We start from the raw sequence: 17,431 nt of genomic DNA on the forward strand, positions 1-17,431 counted from the left end.
ACAAATTAGTCATTGTTAAATCTTGTAATAAATCTAATAAGTGCAAACAACTAGTCAACCCGTTCAGAATGTAGGCAATGAAATAGAGAGATTTGTGTCCTACACAAAATGCAAAAAGAAACAACACCTATATTTAGTTTAGATTTCAGATGACTTAGCCACCACAAACATGATTAATTCTAGGCATAAATTAAAACTTTCTGAATAATTCTTTCCTTTCAGTAGAGTTCATGACTTCAGAGAGTCATGATTAGGACCAGAAAAAACATAACCAAGATTTCTAGATTTAGAAAAGAGGAGATAACAATTAGGTTATAGTTTACACCAGAAATAGGGGATTTCCAAATGAAACTGAAGTTGGCTTTGAAAAGAGTTCAGTAACAAATTATAGAGTGAAGATTCAATCTAAAACAAAAGAAAACAAATTAAAGTTGCTCAATACAAACAGAATCATTGAAAAAAGTAGTGAATAAAAAAACTTGAGTTTATGCTACAAAATAATTGAAGTGAATATGAGAAATTAGGGATTGAAGAAATTAGATACTAGGTTCTTCCGTGCTTTTTAAGTTGCCTTAGGATCCAAATTAGATTAATGATTAGTACCAAACCAATCTTTAAAGACCTATTTGACGATTAGATTTTTGATGGTATAGAATTTCACAAATGAATTCTCGTTGCAAGTATAGTTTCTAAACCAATCAATAATCCTTTCATACAAAAAGTTGTTTGTCACTAGTACAAACCCCTAAAATTTATAAACCGAAGTATTCAAACCTCGGGTCGTTCTCCCTAGGAATTACAATAAAGTGTCTTGTTATTGGTTTGAGTTGTTTTGGGGTTTTGATAAGAGGCATGAAAGTAAATGGCAATGAAAATAAACTAACAACTATAAAAGACTCTTGGCAAGGTATGAAAATTAGAAGTCCTATCCTAGTTATCCTTCTCAATTGTGATGAGAATTGTTCATTGCTCCCACTTAGTTAACCTCTAACCATGGAGGAAAGTCAAGTGGATGAATCAATTTGATTCCTCAAGTTCTAATCAACTCCTAAGGGAAAGACTAGCTTTAGAGGCATTCAAATCAATTAGCAATTTCTAATGGTCAACCAACAAGGGAATTGGATAACTCAAGAGTTACTAACTACTCTACCTAGGCCAAGAGGAACAAAACCTACACTAAAATCCAACCAAGCATTTCATCAAACACTTGGAAGGCATATAAGAAAAGCTTAGTAAATTCATAACAAGAATAGAATTTAACAACAATTATTGCAAAGAATTAATCAACAACAACCGAGGAAATCACAATTATAATGAATTACCTCAAATTGCATTATTGAAAGGAAACAAAGGAACAACAATCTATCCAAAACAAAATGGAGAATTACAATTACGAGAGCACATAACTAGAAAGAGAGAGATGAGAAGATTAAGAATTGATAGAGGAGAATTGAATCAAGCATGAATTAAACCTAGATCTAAGAAGAGAGATTAACCTAAACCTAATCCTAATTCTAGAGAGAAGTGAGAGCTTCTCTCTCTAGAAACTAACTCTAAAACTAATCCTAGTGAGTAGTGTATTATTGCCTAGTTCATTCCCTATTAATCCTTCATCCTTATATTCCTCCTCCTTAGCATTTGGTGCCAAAATGGGTTCAGAAACCCTCTCAAATCACTAGGCACGTGTTGCATTAGAGAGGTCATGTGCCATCATCGGCGCGTGCGCGCACGGTACGCGTGCGCGTCCTTGACCTGTTTCGCACCGTGCACGCGAGCGCCTTGTGCGCGTGCGCGTGCATGACTGACTTTGCTTCTTTGACTTTTTATGCTTCTCTCCACTTTTATGCTTCCTTCCTTGCTTCCTTTTGATCCATGCCTAGCCTATTTCAATCCTGTAATTACTAGCAAACACATCAAGGCATCTTATGGAATCAAAGAGAAACTAGAATTCATCAAAATAAGGCTTAAAAAGCATGTTTTTACACTTAAGCACAAATATGGGAGAGATAACAAAACCATGATAATTCATAGGCTAAATGTGACAAAAGGTTATCAAAACACTCTAAACTCAATACAAAATAAACCGTCAAATTGGGGTTTGTCACTATTCTGTAGTATTGTAAAGCAAATTTTTTATCCAAAAAATTGATGAAAAATCAATGAAGAACAAAAGAGAGAGAGTAAGTGAGTAACTAATTTTGATTGAGCAGGAACAACAACGGTGCAGAGAGACGAAGCGATGGCAGCAGCGGAGCGACGGCAGCAGCGATGCGAGGGAAGCAGCAGAACGACGGCGGCACGGCAGCAATAGAGAAGGAGTGTTAAAGTATACGAGGTGAATTTAGGGATAAGATAAGGATTGGTGAAAATTGAAATGGTGATTTTGGGAAAATGAAGGAAACGCGGGGAGTGAGTGGAAGGAAATTAATTTTATTGATAAAAATCGACAGCATACCTGTCAATTTTAATTTGAAAAAAAATAACGTCCTACACATCGATATTATACATTAAATCTGTACCATCTGCTTAATTTTAAAAAGTGATCAAGAACGTTTAAATTTATCGACGACAAAATTTGTCGATATTTTAAATAATAAAATAGATGCTATGTTCGTCGATTTTAAAATAAAAGTTCTTTTCACCCACGATCCGTCGACAATATGTCGATAATAAGAGAACGGTTAATGGATTACCAAAAATATCGACGGCTTTGCTGTCGATTTTAATATTTTATTTTTAATTATCTTTTTTAATAATATTGACAGCAAGCCGTCAAAAAATATCGAAGGGAGAGATAACTGTCGATTTTTAGCGCCGAAAAATACACTTTTTCTTGTAATAACCATTACAATTAACAAAACTTAAATTAACAAAATTATCAACATATTTTCAATCAGTAAGTCTCCTGCAAATCTCACATCAATTGGTTAGCATAGAACATACTAAAATATAAGACAAATTATATGTCAATGTTATAATAAACCTGTTATAAGTCACTTCTTTTGTCCCTCTCCTTGAGCATTTCATCGCCCACCAATGTGTCTCCACATATGTCCAAACTTAATATCTTTGTGAAAAATATCTTAGCACTTAAGAGTTTGGAAGACTTATAAAAATGTCAATATGATGTAAGTTGTATTGAAATGGGATATTAGTCGCTAGAGCCTATAAATATCTATTTTTACATTTTTATCAACTCAACAAACATTAAACTATTTCGCAATTTGCTTAATGAATACTTTTCTGATGTACTCTACCACAAGATTTGTTTCCTGTCCTCCAAAAGCTACTGACTACAAAAGAAAATAGATTAGATTATTAGTTTATGTAAGAAGCTTTTGTACTGGAGAAACAGAGGAGAAAATACTTCCTGAAAAAGAGAAGGAAAAAAATAATTAATGAAGAGCATACCTTCATGAAGATATCAAGATCAACATCTAGTTTTATTCCAGCACTCTTTTCTCTCCTAACAAGCTCTAGCAGCATATCTGTTAACGCTCAATACTTTAGTACTTAGAATCGTAAGTATTTTCTAATGAACCGAATATAAAAATCAACTACTCAACATAACTTGTTTATCATAACACATTACCAATAAAACTGATGGCTGAAAGTAATCTAGTAAGATGGCTAAATGGTTTTTGCTCATCAACTGATTCAAATATTGAAGAGATTGTAAACCTTTGATTGTAGTTGGAGTGGTTCAACTTAAATCATTTCGGTACACACTTAGCGTGTACAGATTAGTTAAGTTTCCAATTTTCAAAGGGATTTCACCATCAATACTCTAAGCATCAGCATCAAATAGTTCCAAATTGGACATATTTTCAATTGACTTGGGAAGCTTTGCATGGAATGGATTTCCTGATTTGTAAAGATCACATAAGGAAGAAGGATATATTAATTCAAGAGTGGAAAAATGAGTGGTTAAATATTGTATTGTAAATTAAGCTGCTGACCGAAATTATATCCACCAAATTCAGCATTCACAACAAATGTTCTATTTTCTTGTAGTGAATGAAATTATATCAACAAAATTAAATTAACAAAGGTAAAAGCATATTTAATTATTTACAAAATAAAACAGAGAGAGTAATAAATTTCCAATAGCATAAATTAGAGAAAACAAAATCTATCCATAGAAAATGAAAGGAAAACTAAAAATTGATTGATTACTTGTAATAAACGAGGCAAAATTAGTTGGCACAAAATCGGGAGCAATACAGTTTATACAAGTGTTTGGGGCCATCTCAGCAGCTAATGCCTATGCAGCATATTACAAATAATTATCAAACTTAAAAACAAGAAGATATATGTAGTTTTGTTAGATGTTCAAGGAACACTTTGTAGGGCAAGTGAAGTACCTACTTTGGTAAGTCCAAAAAGGGTTGTTTTGGTCACTCCATACATAGACATAGAAGCTAGAGGATTGAAGCCGGTGATGGAGGAAATAATAACCACAGATGAGCCTTTGTCCAAGTGAGGAGCTGCATCCTGCAAGAACATAAAGGTTGTTAACACATCAATTAGAACATTAGGTCATAACAACAAACAATTGACACCTTGAACTAATTTACCTTGAGAAGAAGTATAGAGGCCTTAATATTAATCTCCTAAAGCTTGTCAAGAATAGAGTCTTTGGTTTGCAAAATAGGGTCAACAGAAGGATTTGCAGCTGCATTTGACATAAGCACATCTATATTTCCACACTTATGTAATGTTCAACAGCATATTCAACAGCATTCAAACAAACTTTAATAAAGGATAATGCAATTCGTTAAAAATGAATAGAAAAGGGTGACCTGTGCGGTTTTTTTAATCAAATCCTTTCTCTTTTGATCGTTGGAGACATGGCAAACAAGGGCCAAAACTTCAATTTCTTTAGCCCTAAGTTTCTCTGCAGCCTCGTCAACATTTGCTGTTGAAACAAGGAAATTGAGTAATGAATATAATTAATTGGAGGCAAAGATGAAGAGAAAGGGAAAAGGACCTGCTTGCGAGAAGAGATGACGATAGAACAGAGGCGGCGACGGCGAACGATGGATCTGATGCATGAGAAGGCAGCGCGAGCTCCCTCTCTTTCTCTCTTCATGGATCTGTCTCCCGGCAGCGGATAGGCGGCTCTGTGCTAACGATATGGCTGGATCCGACGGCGGCCTCCCTCTAGCGGTGGCGATGGGACGCGAACGGCGATGGCGGCGAGGCTGGCTCCATGGCACTGCAACTTAAGGACGGTGAGGTGGTGATAGCTCGCGAGGATGACGTCAATCATAAAGAAGGCATGAAAAGTTGGAGAACTCATGAAGAAATGAAAGAACCGGAAAGCTGTCAAGCCGACCTCTTCGCACTTAAACGACTGTAACTTGAGCTACAGAGGTCCAAATGATGCGGTTTCAGTTGGGTTGGAAAGCTAACATCCGGGGCTTCGAAACAATATAAGATTTGCTATGGTTGAACTGCGCATGGTGACGCGTACGCGCATAGTACGCCGCTCCTTGTGATGGTCGCGGTCTTCCTTCCCTCGGCAGCGTCAACGGCGACGGTGGGTTCAGTGCCGCCGGCGCAGCTCCCCCTCTCTTCCTTTCCTTTTCTCCCTTTCTTTTCCCCCTTTCTCCTCTTCGCTCCCTCTGTTTCTTTCTTTCTTTCTTTCTTTCTTTTCGTTTGTTTTCAGAAGCAGCTCACTATTGGATTTTTGGGAAGGGATGGCAGTGGTGAATGGCAGTAAGACGGTGGGGTAAAAGGGTTAGGGTTTGTGTATAGAATTAGGGATTTTAGGTTTAATTTGAGTAAAGTATTTTTAATAAAATTGGAGCATAAAGTATTAATATTTGAAAAACTAATTTAATCTCTAAAGTTACTTTAAAATATTATTTGTGGTATAAAAATATTTATTAATTCTCAATAAATTACTCTAATTGAAAATACATGGTAATATAATTCATTTTTTTATCTTTAAAAAAAATTATTTAATCATAAATTTATAAATTAATTTTAATGAAATATTCTAATTAAAGGATTAGAAATAATATAATTAATTTTCTTTATTTATAAGAATTAAAGTATTAAATTCCAAAATCTAAATTATTTAAACCAAATCATATAAAGTTCTTATTATTTTACATTTGCTAAATTTTATAATTTAAATATAAAAATAATTCAATAATTATAAAATCAGATAAAACCTTAAATTATTTTAAACTCAATTAATCAGAATTTGTTTTAATTATCTTTAATAGAATATTTCATGAATTAAAATACTTAATGATAAATAAATTTAAATTAGCTCTTAATAAGATCTTCTAAAATTTCTAGGTCTTACACACTATATAAAAAATTTTAATTTTTGAAATAAAATAAAATTATTTTGAAAAAAATATATACACAAATTTTTTTACTATTAAAGTGTTTAACATTTTGAAAAAAAAATTGTTACAAAATATACTTATATTTTGTGACAAATAATTAACTTGTTGCAAACAATATTGAATTTTGTAACAAATTAATTTTTTGTTACAAAACAACTGGAGTTTTTGAAACAAAAAGTTGTTTTGTTACAAAATAATTGGAGTTTTTGAAACAAAAATAAAATTTGTTACAAAATATTTTGAATTTTTGTAACTTATTTTTTTTTTGTTACAAAATATTACAATATTTTGTAACAAAATACTATATCGTTACAAAAACTAACATAATTTGTAACAAAATAAAACAGGTTGTTACAAAATATTATCATGTTTTGTAACAACTTGTAATGTTATTACAAAACATTATTCTTTTGTAACAATAAAAAATTGTTATTACAAAATATTATTTTTTTTTGTAACAATTTTAAATTTGATACAAATTTTTTGTTACAATTGTTCCATTTTCTTGTAGTGTAATGTCCGGCAGATAGTGGCGGTTATGGGCCATATTGCCGCGGTTTTTAACCGCCGCCAAACATATTACAACAGTTAAACCAAACGCTGGAAGATAGGCTGCGGGTAAACAGTTAGCGGAGGTTTTAGCTAACTGCTGGAATAACCGCCACTAAACGTCTATCAATTTTACGGTGGTTGCAATAGCAAATAAACGACAACAACATTTGTTTTACGGCAGTTCTAAACTGCCGCTAAGTTTTAGTATTTCCATTCACCGCTTTTTCACCAATAGATTCACGAAGAAGGTAGGGCTCGAACCTGGAAGAAGGAAAAGCTTTAACAATGTCATGTTACCACCAAGCCAAATGTCTCTTCGATGTATATAGCGCTAATAATTATATATATTATATGAACAAATTTGATTGCCACACAATTTTTTGTTGTATATTTTATATCTACTCATAGTTATTATAGGCACCTTATCTATTGGGTAAAATGCACAATTAAATTAAATGGAGGACCAAATTACACAATTCTACCAATTTGAAAAATATTATCAGGATCTTCCAAAAGCACATTCTTATGTAATTCAAATCAGTCTCATTCGAATTAGACAAACCAACACTAATTCGAATTAGTCCTATTCGAATTAGTAGTAATGCTTGTAATTCGAATTTGTCCAATTTGAATTATGCTTGCATGTAGTCTTAGGTTAGTTCGAATCAAGATTAACGACCCTAGTAATTCGAATGGGTCAGTTTCGAATTAATTTTTTACCATATTAGATCGAATTAATTTACATCTATTTATATATGATCCAAGTGTATATAAAGAGTACAATAACGAGTGCATTTAATAATATCCATAATGAATTCAATAAAGAGTACATTCAATCATAAATAAAATAATAATAATTATAAATATTTTTTATAAATTATTAAAAATCAAATATTTTCTAAAAATATTCATTAAGATTTAGAATTTAGTCTTTAATATTTAAAATTAGTGAAATATTTGTCAAAAACATTATATTTTGTTGGTCAGTTAGCATTATTGAATCTATTAACCACGATAATATGCAAATGATTGATTGGTTTTCATATAAAAATATTTTTATTCTATTTAGTGTTTAGTTTTGATAAAACATTAACTAATTTTGAATTTAGTTATTATGAAATCTTATATCTAAGAATACAAGTTAAGATTGTTATTCAAAAAAATTTTAAGTATTTTAATTTAATAAATGCTCAACAAATCATTAAAATAAAAAATTATAATTTCAAATTATAATTTTAGTAAAATTATAAAGTTTTGAATTTTTAATGACTTGTAGAAAATATTTTTAATTATTATTTTTAATATTTTATAGAAAATATTTATAATTATTCTTTTTAGAAAATGTTTGATTTTTAATTAGTTCAGAGTATGATTTTATTTTCTTCTTTTACATCCATGTGTGAATGCAAATTTAAATGCCAATAAAGTAAACAAGAAACTCTTCTGGTAAATTTGTTCGCATGAATTCATATATATAGCTTATTTAACTTGTGAATTTTTTTGCGTAAAACGAATGTAGAAAACCTGTTACGAGTTTAAGTAACAATGATTTTAATATATGTAGCTTAAGATACTAGTGTTTACTTAACTAGATTATACCTAAATGGTTATTACTAAAGAAAACATTGCAATATGTGGTAATACGGATTTTGCGGCGGTTTAAACAAAATCGTCGCAAAATGTAAAATAATAACTCACCCGACGGTACATATAGCGGCGGTTCGAGAAAAATCGTCGCTAAATGTACTTCTGATTGCAGCCCCAACCAATAACCGCCGCTATATGTGCCGCAGGTTGCCATTTTGCGGTGGTTTTATTAAACCGCCGCAAAATTTCTGCCGCTATCTGCTGGAATTGTTGTAGTGACACTACAACAAAAGCGGCAGTTAGCGGCGGTTCGTAGAGCCATTTAGCAGCGGTTTTGAACCGCCGCAAAACATTTCGCGACAATTTTATGAAACGTCAACAGATGGGGCACTGCTAAACGGATAGCAGTGGTTTTTTCTAACTGCTGGCATAACCGCCGTGAAATGAAACATGGCTTTTGTGGATGTTAAACGTAATTTTCCAATTTGCGGCAGTTTGTAACCGCTGCTAAATGTCAGGGACTTGAATTCGATGCATTTTTGTGGCGGGTGATAATTACCGCTAAATGTCTGGGAGGAAGACAATATTATTGAATTGCGGCAGTTAACAACCGCCGCCAAATTCAAATTTCCGATTAAAATTTGATTTTATACTATTTTTCCTCTTTCGAAAAAGTATGTTTATTAAACATTAATTTTTTTACTTTTCAATTAATTTAGACAAATCGCAACCAAGTAAAACATCTCAATTAACATAACAAACTAAATTAAATATATGCAAATATAACATATATAATGAAATTGTCATAACATCATTCAAAATAAAATAAGAATGCTTAAGTTGAAGAAAATAAGCATAAAGCACTAAACCAAATTAAATGTAAAAGTATCTAAGAACATTGATTGAAATTAAAAATTTTCGTTGTGGGTCGTGATTGCCAGACGAAAATGGCCCTGCGCATGACGAGTCCCGTGTACCGCCCAAAAAAGCCAGCTCTGTAATAACCTCAACTGGCAAATTGCCTCCTTGTTGTTGGACTAGATATACCAAGACCTTATGTATCGAGTGTCTCTTCGCTTGCTCTTCTTCAAGCTTAGCCGTTAATTCTGCAATCCTCCTCTTGTACTCTTCATTGGGCTCTGCAGAACTCGACAGTTGTCCAGCAGCATTACCAAAGACTTGGGTGGGAGATGGTTCAGCACCTAGGGCACGAACTCGTCCTAGGTGCTCCTTTCCGAGAACTTGTGCTAGCGAATAATTTTGTGAAAGGTGCTTAGAGGATCCATCCTGCCTCTCAACATTCGCAATTGCTTCCTACAACATATTGGAGAGGCATGAGTTAACAGTAGCACCATATATACAGTAAGCTAAGTTGCTTCAAATTTTCAAACATGACTTACACTAACAACACGCGCATCGGAATAGATATACGAGCCATCTTTTTTCTTATGAGTCATGATAAACAACTCTCCTCTACCAACGGGCCTTCCTTGCTCTTTCTCCAATATCGTTGATATCGACACAATTTAGTAAACAACAACAACATATTTAGGAAGATTAATCAAAATTTTAATGCAAATAATGACTTCATCTTTTTTTGTTGCCAATGTTTTGGAGCCTCCAGTATGAGTGTAAAGTTGCTTGCTCCAATTTAAAGTGTTCTGTTTACACTTTTTCTATGAACAAATAACAGAACAAATGTAAATGAGAAAGATATGTTGAATATAAAATGTAAGGTAAGTAATATGTATACACATGTATGTTTTTGTGGAAATCATAAAATATACCCAGGCTTACCTTTGTTTCTTCCTTCTGGTGATAGTCAATGAACTTTTTCCATTCATTTTCTTTTATTCCTTTTGGGTGATGCTTTTTGTCATAAACTAAGTTAAATAAACTCAGCGTTGTACATTGTTTTCTTTGGTTACTTTATACTTGTGAAGTTTTTATTTGTAGTTAAATATTTATGTTATTGTGAATTCTCATGAGTAAAAGCAGACTTTTTTTTTCAATGATTTTAATACGAAAAAGTTAGTTTACGTTAAATCTTTATTCCTTCTACAGTTGTTGTTTTTCTTAGGGTTGCATTTTTTATAATCTTGCTATCTATTACGCAATATAATTTCACTAGTGTTACGTTTTGAAAACAATAGTGAGCATAACATGACGGTGCAACAGGATCAATGAAAACTGAGGACTTTTCGTCATCCTCTGCAAGCACAACAATTGCTGCAGAGCTTCTGTTTAAGAAAACTGCCCAAACTACTAACAAGGGTGATGGTAATTGTCGAAAATTTTTGTTTAGTTTTAAATTTGTCTTAGCATCTTGTAGTTTGGTTTTTTTTTCTAAGTCAGTATTTAATAACTTCAGAGTTCTCAGTTTCTTCTATGTATACTCATTCTGTTATATGCATGTTGATATTTTCAGTCTTACCTTAATATTTCGGAGAAATAGTTCCTGACAGTCTAGATGGAGAAGAGTCTGATTCAGAAGACAAATTAGATAATATCACCTCTGTCGCAGTCGATAGATCTATGTAGTTTGATCTGAATAAGGTTCCAGAAGAAGACGATGAAACTTTTGAATACCAACAAGATAAACAAGATGATATACGTGTTAAGAAAAGGTGCTTTGATCTGAATAAAATGCTATGGTATAGAGATAAAATATCAGATCCTCTAAAACGTGAAGCCCATAGATTCATAACAGAGTATTTTTTGCCAGGTCAATATGATGTTGGAGAGAAATTTTGATCTTTTATTATAACAGTTGTAAGACGCAAGACTTTTGAAAAGTCCTATTTTGAACTAATTTCAGACCATATATTTATTTAAAGTGTTAATTTCATAAATTATCTTATTGAAGGTAATTAAAGGTAGTTTTGATTAATTGGATTTAAAATAAATTAAGGTTTTCATTCAAACTCTATAATTATGGACTAATTTTCTATTTTTACAACTTAAAGTTCTAGAAATTCAAAAATAATGAGTTTGAGCTATTTAAATTAAGATTTTATCTAATTTTACAATTATTGAGTTATTTTTTATATTTAAATTGTAAAGTTGGTAGTTGTGAAATAATAAAGATTTTATATGATTTGGATTAAATAAGTAATATTTTAAATACTAATACTACTATTTTGGAGAATAGAGAAATTAATTATATTATTTCTGATTTTTGGATTTGAACACTTTATTGAAAATAATTTGTAAAATTGATGAGCAAATATTATTTTTCTACATACAATTAGTGTTGGATTTAATTTGGGTTCAATTACTATATTATTCCCAATTTTATTTGAAATTACCAAAATGCCCCTAACCCTAATTAACACACATTTTTCCTTTACTCCAAATGAAACCCTAACTTCCCTTTTTGCCTCAGCCAAAAACATTCCCCCCCCCCCAAACTAACGGCAGCAGTAGCTGCAAACAAAATAAAGCAAAAGAAAGAAAGGGGTTAAGAAGAAACGGGAAGAAGGAGAGGGGAGATGGGAGGAACGGCGCCAGCGAGGAGCCACTACTGCCGCCGCCGCGTCGAGGCTGAGATAGGGAGAGAGAGGGGTTGAAAGAGAGAGCGACGGAGGGCTGCGCCCTACTGCCGAGCTGCCACCAAACTCGCCGCCTAGCTGTCATCACACTACTGCCCAACCACCGTGGCGTTGCCGCCATCTGTACCACTACCGGCGAGCACGAAGAGAGGGAGAGGAAGAACGAGCGTGAGAGAGCTCTCAGCCGCCGAAAGGGGAGGCGCGGGTCTGACCCGTCACCGCAGATCCGTCCATCCCAACCCGTCACTGCGCGAGGAGAAGCCATCGCCGTGCATCCTCGTTGCCGTCACTGGAGATTTCATCGTCATCGCCCTCACTGTGCCACCATCATCCTCGTCATGGAGGTAGTCGCCGCCGAGCTTCCATAGCAGCCGCGTTTCACCGCGGTTGAGGGCATCTCTAGCACCGCACCTTGGCTGACGGTACTACCAATCTGCTGCTCCGTGGTGCCTTGCTAGAGCTCTGTTGCTGTTGCCAGAGATCGGTGGTTGCCGGAAAGCACCACTGTTGTTGCTGTCGAAGGAGGGAGAAATCGTGCCGCTGTTCTGGCCGCCAAGAGCAGTCTTGTGGCCACCAGAAACACCACCGGAAATGTCGTCACTGGGCTCAGTCACTCCTTCTTAGTTGCAGTAAGGGTTTTGTTTTTGGCTTTGGTCTTTTTTGAATTATGGGAATGCTGTAGTCACTGAGTGTTGTTGCAGCCGCCGCCCGGGTCGCATGGGGGGAGAAAGAGCCAGTGAGTGTTGCCGCACCTAGCCTCCGCCGCCTCTGTCACCGGAAACAGCCACCGAGTTCTCTGTTTTGGTAAGAATTTCTGAATCGAAAGGTCTTTTGTCGCTGCTCTGTAAACTTATGCTAAGGCGTTGCGGTGTTGTCCATCATAGGGTTGTGGATTCATGTTTGCATTCCATGCTCAGAGTTTGCAACTGCCTCGTTTTGTCATTCCAGTAAGTATTTATGTTTCGGAAAGCCTCGCATTAGTATTCTGTAGTGTTTAGTTCATGAATGTGAGTTTTGGTAACGTGGGGTCGAGTCCTAATTATCTTGTGTTGCGATTAGAGTTGCTGTGGTTACTACAAAAGCAAGCGCAGCTGTGATTCAAGCTATCTGTAATTTCGGGTTGAGAGAGAATGTTCCTATGATGCGTTTGGGTTATGGTTTCGACGAGTCGAGGTAGGGGCTTTTCCTACAAACTAATTTTATTTAAATGGGAATTTGTTATAAATAGATATGTTGTACGAAATGTATTTCTAGTGGATATGTGAGTCTTTTGAATTGTCTGATTTTATCTTGAGTGAATATGGTTGCCTGTTTGATTGAGACAATGTCTGATTTTGATAAATTGGAGATTTCTAGATTGGTTGTTTTGAATGATTTTTGATGATCTAAAAGTTGAGTTTTTGTTTTATTGGAAACTGATTTGGTGTTGATCCTGTTGGAAAGAGTTGATGATTGGCTTTGTTGGGACCCAGAAAGGGTGGCAAAGTCCAAGTTTTAGGGTAGATGCTACCGAAATTTTTATAAAATCCGAGACTTTATTTGAAACAAATTTTTTTAAAGAAATAATGAATTATGCCTTGAATTGAATTACAGATATATGAAATAGGTTTGAACTCTTTTATTAAGAAAATTGTTATATTTTGAATGTAAACTATTTTAGAAAAGAATTAGGTTTTAAAGTCAATTTAAAGATGAAAATAATTATGTTTTGGGAGTTGATTAAATAAGAAAATTTGAAGGAGTTTTAATGGATTTAAAAGGAACTTGGATTTTGATTAACTAATTTCACTTTACGACGTTTTAAGAAAAGTTTGAAGTTTTTTAGGAAAGAGTGTACAGGCGCAAAACCCTAGATAGTGATCCGAGCACTATATCTTGGGTGTTCCCATACCATGATTCCGAAGGGCAACATCTCCATGGAGATGTGTCGGGTTGGCAGTTGAACCGACAATGTGAGATCACAGCTAGTAGGGCAGACATTCATCATTTGCATTTATGTGACATTGTTTAGGTGTGCATATTGTAATTGGTTTGCCTATGTGAATATTCATGTTAATTGCTAATTGCTATATTTATTGTAATTGCTATTGATTATGTTTGAACTACATTATTTGTAATTGTGTTTTATTGGTTGGTTTGTGATGAATTGGTTGATGATTGAGTTGTTTGGGCCGGGGGCCGTGTTGGATTGGATGGGCTTGAGGCCGTGATTGGTATATTGAGTTCTAGTTTTGTATAAAGTAACTAACCGGTTCAGCATAGACTTAATGAACCTATGCATGGAATGGGATGGTCATTTATACCGCATAGGTAACTGCTTTTATGGTTGTGGTCTAGAAAAGTATGAAAAATCAAACTCTTACAGCATAGACTTAATTGAACCTATGTTTGGGACATGTTGGTCATTCATACTATCTAGAAAAAACTTTTCAAATTTTACAAGAAAGGAAAAAGGTTTTGTTTTAAATTATTTGAGAAATTTATCAGGTCTTCAAAAAGGGATTTTTTGGATTTCGAATGTGTACCCAAGGTTTTTGGAAAGACTCATGAGATGAGCAATGATCACTGTACTAAAAAATAATTTTTATTGTTACGTATCTTGTTATAACAATTTTTGTAATCTTATAGTGAGAACAAGCGAGGACGACGCTGATTTCCTTAGTTTAATGATTTAGGTTGTAGTTGTACATGTTTATTCTTGATTTAGGTTTAGTAAGGCATAACTTTAAGAGGAGTAACTTTGATTTATGCTCTCTAGAACTTTATTTTAACTTTATAAATTCAGAGTATGATTTTATTTTCTTTTTTTACATCCATGTTTGAAAGCAAATTTACATGCCAATAACGTAATCAAGAAAATCTTATTGGTAGATTTGTTCACATGAGTTAACATATATAGTTTATTTAACTTGTGAATTTTTTTTACGTAAAACGAATGTGAAAGCAGTGTTACGAGTTTAAGTAACAATGATTTAAACATATGTAGCTTAACATAGTAGTCTTTACTTAACTAGATTATACCCAGATAATTTTTTACTAAAGAAAACATTGCAATATATGGAAATACCCATTTTGCGGCGGTTTAAATGAAACGGTTTAAATGAAACCGCTGCAAAATGTTAAACAATAAATCACCCGGTGGACATATAGCGGCGGTTTTCGAAAAGACGCCGCGAAATGCAAACCTGATTGAAATATAGCAGCGGTTCGAAAAAACTGCCGCAAAATGTCGACTTGATTGCAGCCCCATCCCTTAACCGCCGCTATATGCGCCGCAGATTGTCGTTTTACGGCGGTTTTGCAAAACCGCCGCAAAATATCAGCCGCTATCTACCGGAATTGTTTTAGTGAAAATGCATGCTTTTGTGAATTCCTTCCTAATTGAACTTAATTGTCAAAAACATGATTTTTATTTTTTAAATTGTCAAATTTAATTCACTTTTAACTCATTCGATGCCTTAATATATTTGTTGAGTGATTTAAGGTTTAGGATGCAAGAATAGTTGAAGAAATCGAGAGAAAGCATGCAAAAGTGGAGAATTCATGACAAAATTTCTTTTGAAAATCTAGCAGTTCTGCATACGCACGACTGCCAGCACGTGACTCACTTAAGTTAACATGTAGCTCGGAATTTCAAGCCCATTTTGAACTCAATCCAACTTATTTCTGAAGCATTTGAAGCAAGAATTCAAAGGGGATGAACATAGTAGTATAGTAATAATGTAGTATGATTTAAGCTCCAACTTTTCTCTAGAATTCTAGGGTTTTAGCTTAGTTTTCTCTCTAATTTGAGGTTTTGATCTTGTTTTAGTTTAGTTTTTTTATATTTTCTTGTTCTATTATCTTAATTTGCCTATTTTTTTTGTTAATTTCTCTATTTTGCTACTTTTTAGTTTATGAACAATTGTTAAATTCTATTGTTCTTTAATACAATTTGATATTTTCATATTTTATTCATGTTTAGTTGAGTTGTTATTATTGTCTTCTTATTTTAGTCATAGATTTTATTAACTCTAGCAATTTATGATGCTTTGTTTATATGCCTTCTAAGTGTTTGATGAAATGTTTCTCTTAGTTTTAGAGTAGATTTTCCTTTTTGGTTTAGGATTGAGGATTTAGGTGACTTTAAGTCATTTATGTCCGATATTGATTGGTGATTTAGGATTGTTAGTTGATTTTGTTTCTACTAATGCTACCCTTTCACTAAGCCTAATTAGTGAGTTGGTTAGAATTTGTAGATTAAGATCAATTATGCCTATTTGACTTTTTTCAATATTTAGGGAGTTGACTAATTGAGATTAACTCTTCACAATTGTCATGTTTGTGGTCAATGACAAGGATAATGATCCTTGACTCTCAACCCTTGGTATGATCCTTTTTACATTTGAATTTCCTTTCCTTTGTCTTAATTGTTTTTAGTTTGATTTCTTACATGCTTCTTTAATTTCTTGCTATTTAATTTCCCATTAATTGTGATCCGAAATCCCGTTTTCCATAGCCAATATTTGTACACCTGATTGCAATTCTGTGGGAGAACGACCCAGGATTTAAAACTCCCGATTATTTGATTTGAATTGTGACATTCTTACTAAACTTTGATAGGGGTATTTGCCGATTTAGGACTATACTTATAACAAAAATTCAAGTTTTAAACTTGTGAATTTCTAAACCGGTATCTAGCCCACATTAAAACAGTAGAAAGAAAAAGAGAAAGATGGATTCGAAATTAAGGGGGAAAGCGTTCACGCTTGGAATTTAGGGCAAAATTACCATGGAATTTACCGTCAGAAATATCCGACGGTAATCCATTGCGGGTCACCAAAACGTAGTATTTTCACTAAATGGATTTACCGCCTCCGGTAAATCTGATACTAATTTACGCACCTATTTTTTTCTCTTATTATTACCGGCAAATTTATCATCGGAAACTTAAATCCACCATAATAATTTATCCAGACGAATTCTACGCCTTTACCGTCGATAAATCCGCTGCTACTTTACGATGCTAAATCTAACGGTAAATCCGATGATACTCAACGTTTTTCTTGTAGTGCACTACCTCTTGCCAACACTCTACTACCACATGCGATGGAGAAGAAAAATAGATTAGATATTGCAAGAGCCATGAAGACAAGAAAAAGACATAGAGAGTAGTTTTATACTTACATTAAAATTTGAACACAAAAAAAAACTCTCTATGTTCTTGTTCTGAGAGTTACCTGAAACATTGATTTGGGCCTGAACGTGAGGTCTAGATCCCTTTGTATGGTAGTGTCCGACTTGTTGATGCCGATGTGCCGCCTGTCCGAGTTCCTCGTGAGGAGGTGAGGGGTGGTACCTACAAGAGACTCCGATGCTTAAGTTAGCAAGGGTTTT

The 17,431-nt window shown here is 33.9% G+C and overlaps 1 pseudogene; it reads right to left on the reverse strand.

The window, feature by feature from the left end:
* Positions 1-3,212: 3,212 nt before the first annotated feature.
* On the reverse strand, positions 3,213-5,092 carry LOC140173675 (tropinone reductase-like 3; annotated as a pseudogene).
* Between the last annotated feature and the right edge of the window lie 12,339 nt (positions 5,093-17,431).

The sequence above is a fragment of the Arachis hypogaea genome, chromosome 6 (genome assembly GCF_003086295.3).
Source record: "Arachis hypogaea cultivar Tifrunner chromosome 6, arahy.Tifrunner.gnm2.J5K5, whole genome shotgun sequence".
NCBI classification, from domain to species: domain Eukaryota; kingdom Viridiplantae; phylum Streptophyta; class Magnoliopsida; order Fabales; family Fabaceae; genus Arachis; species Arachis hypogaea.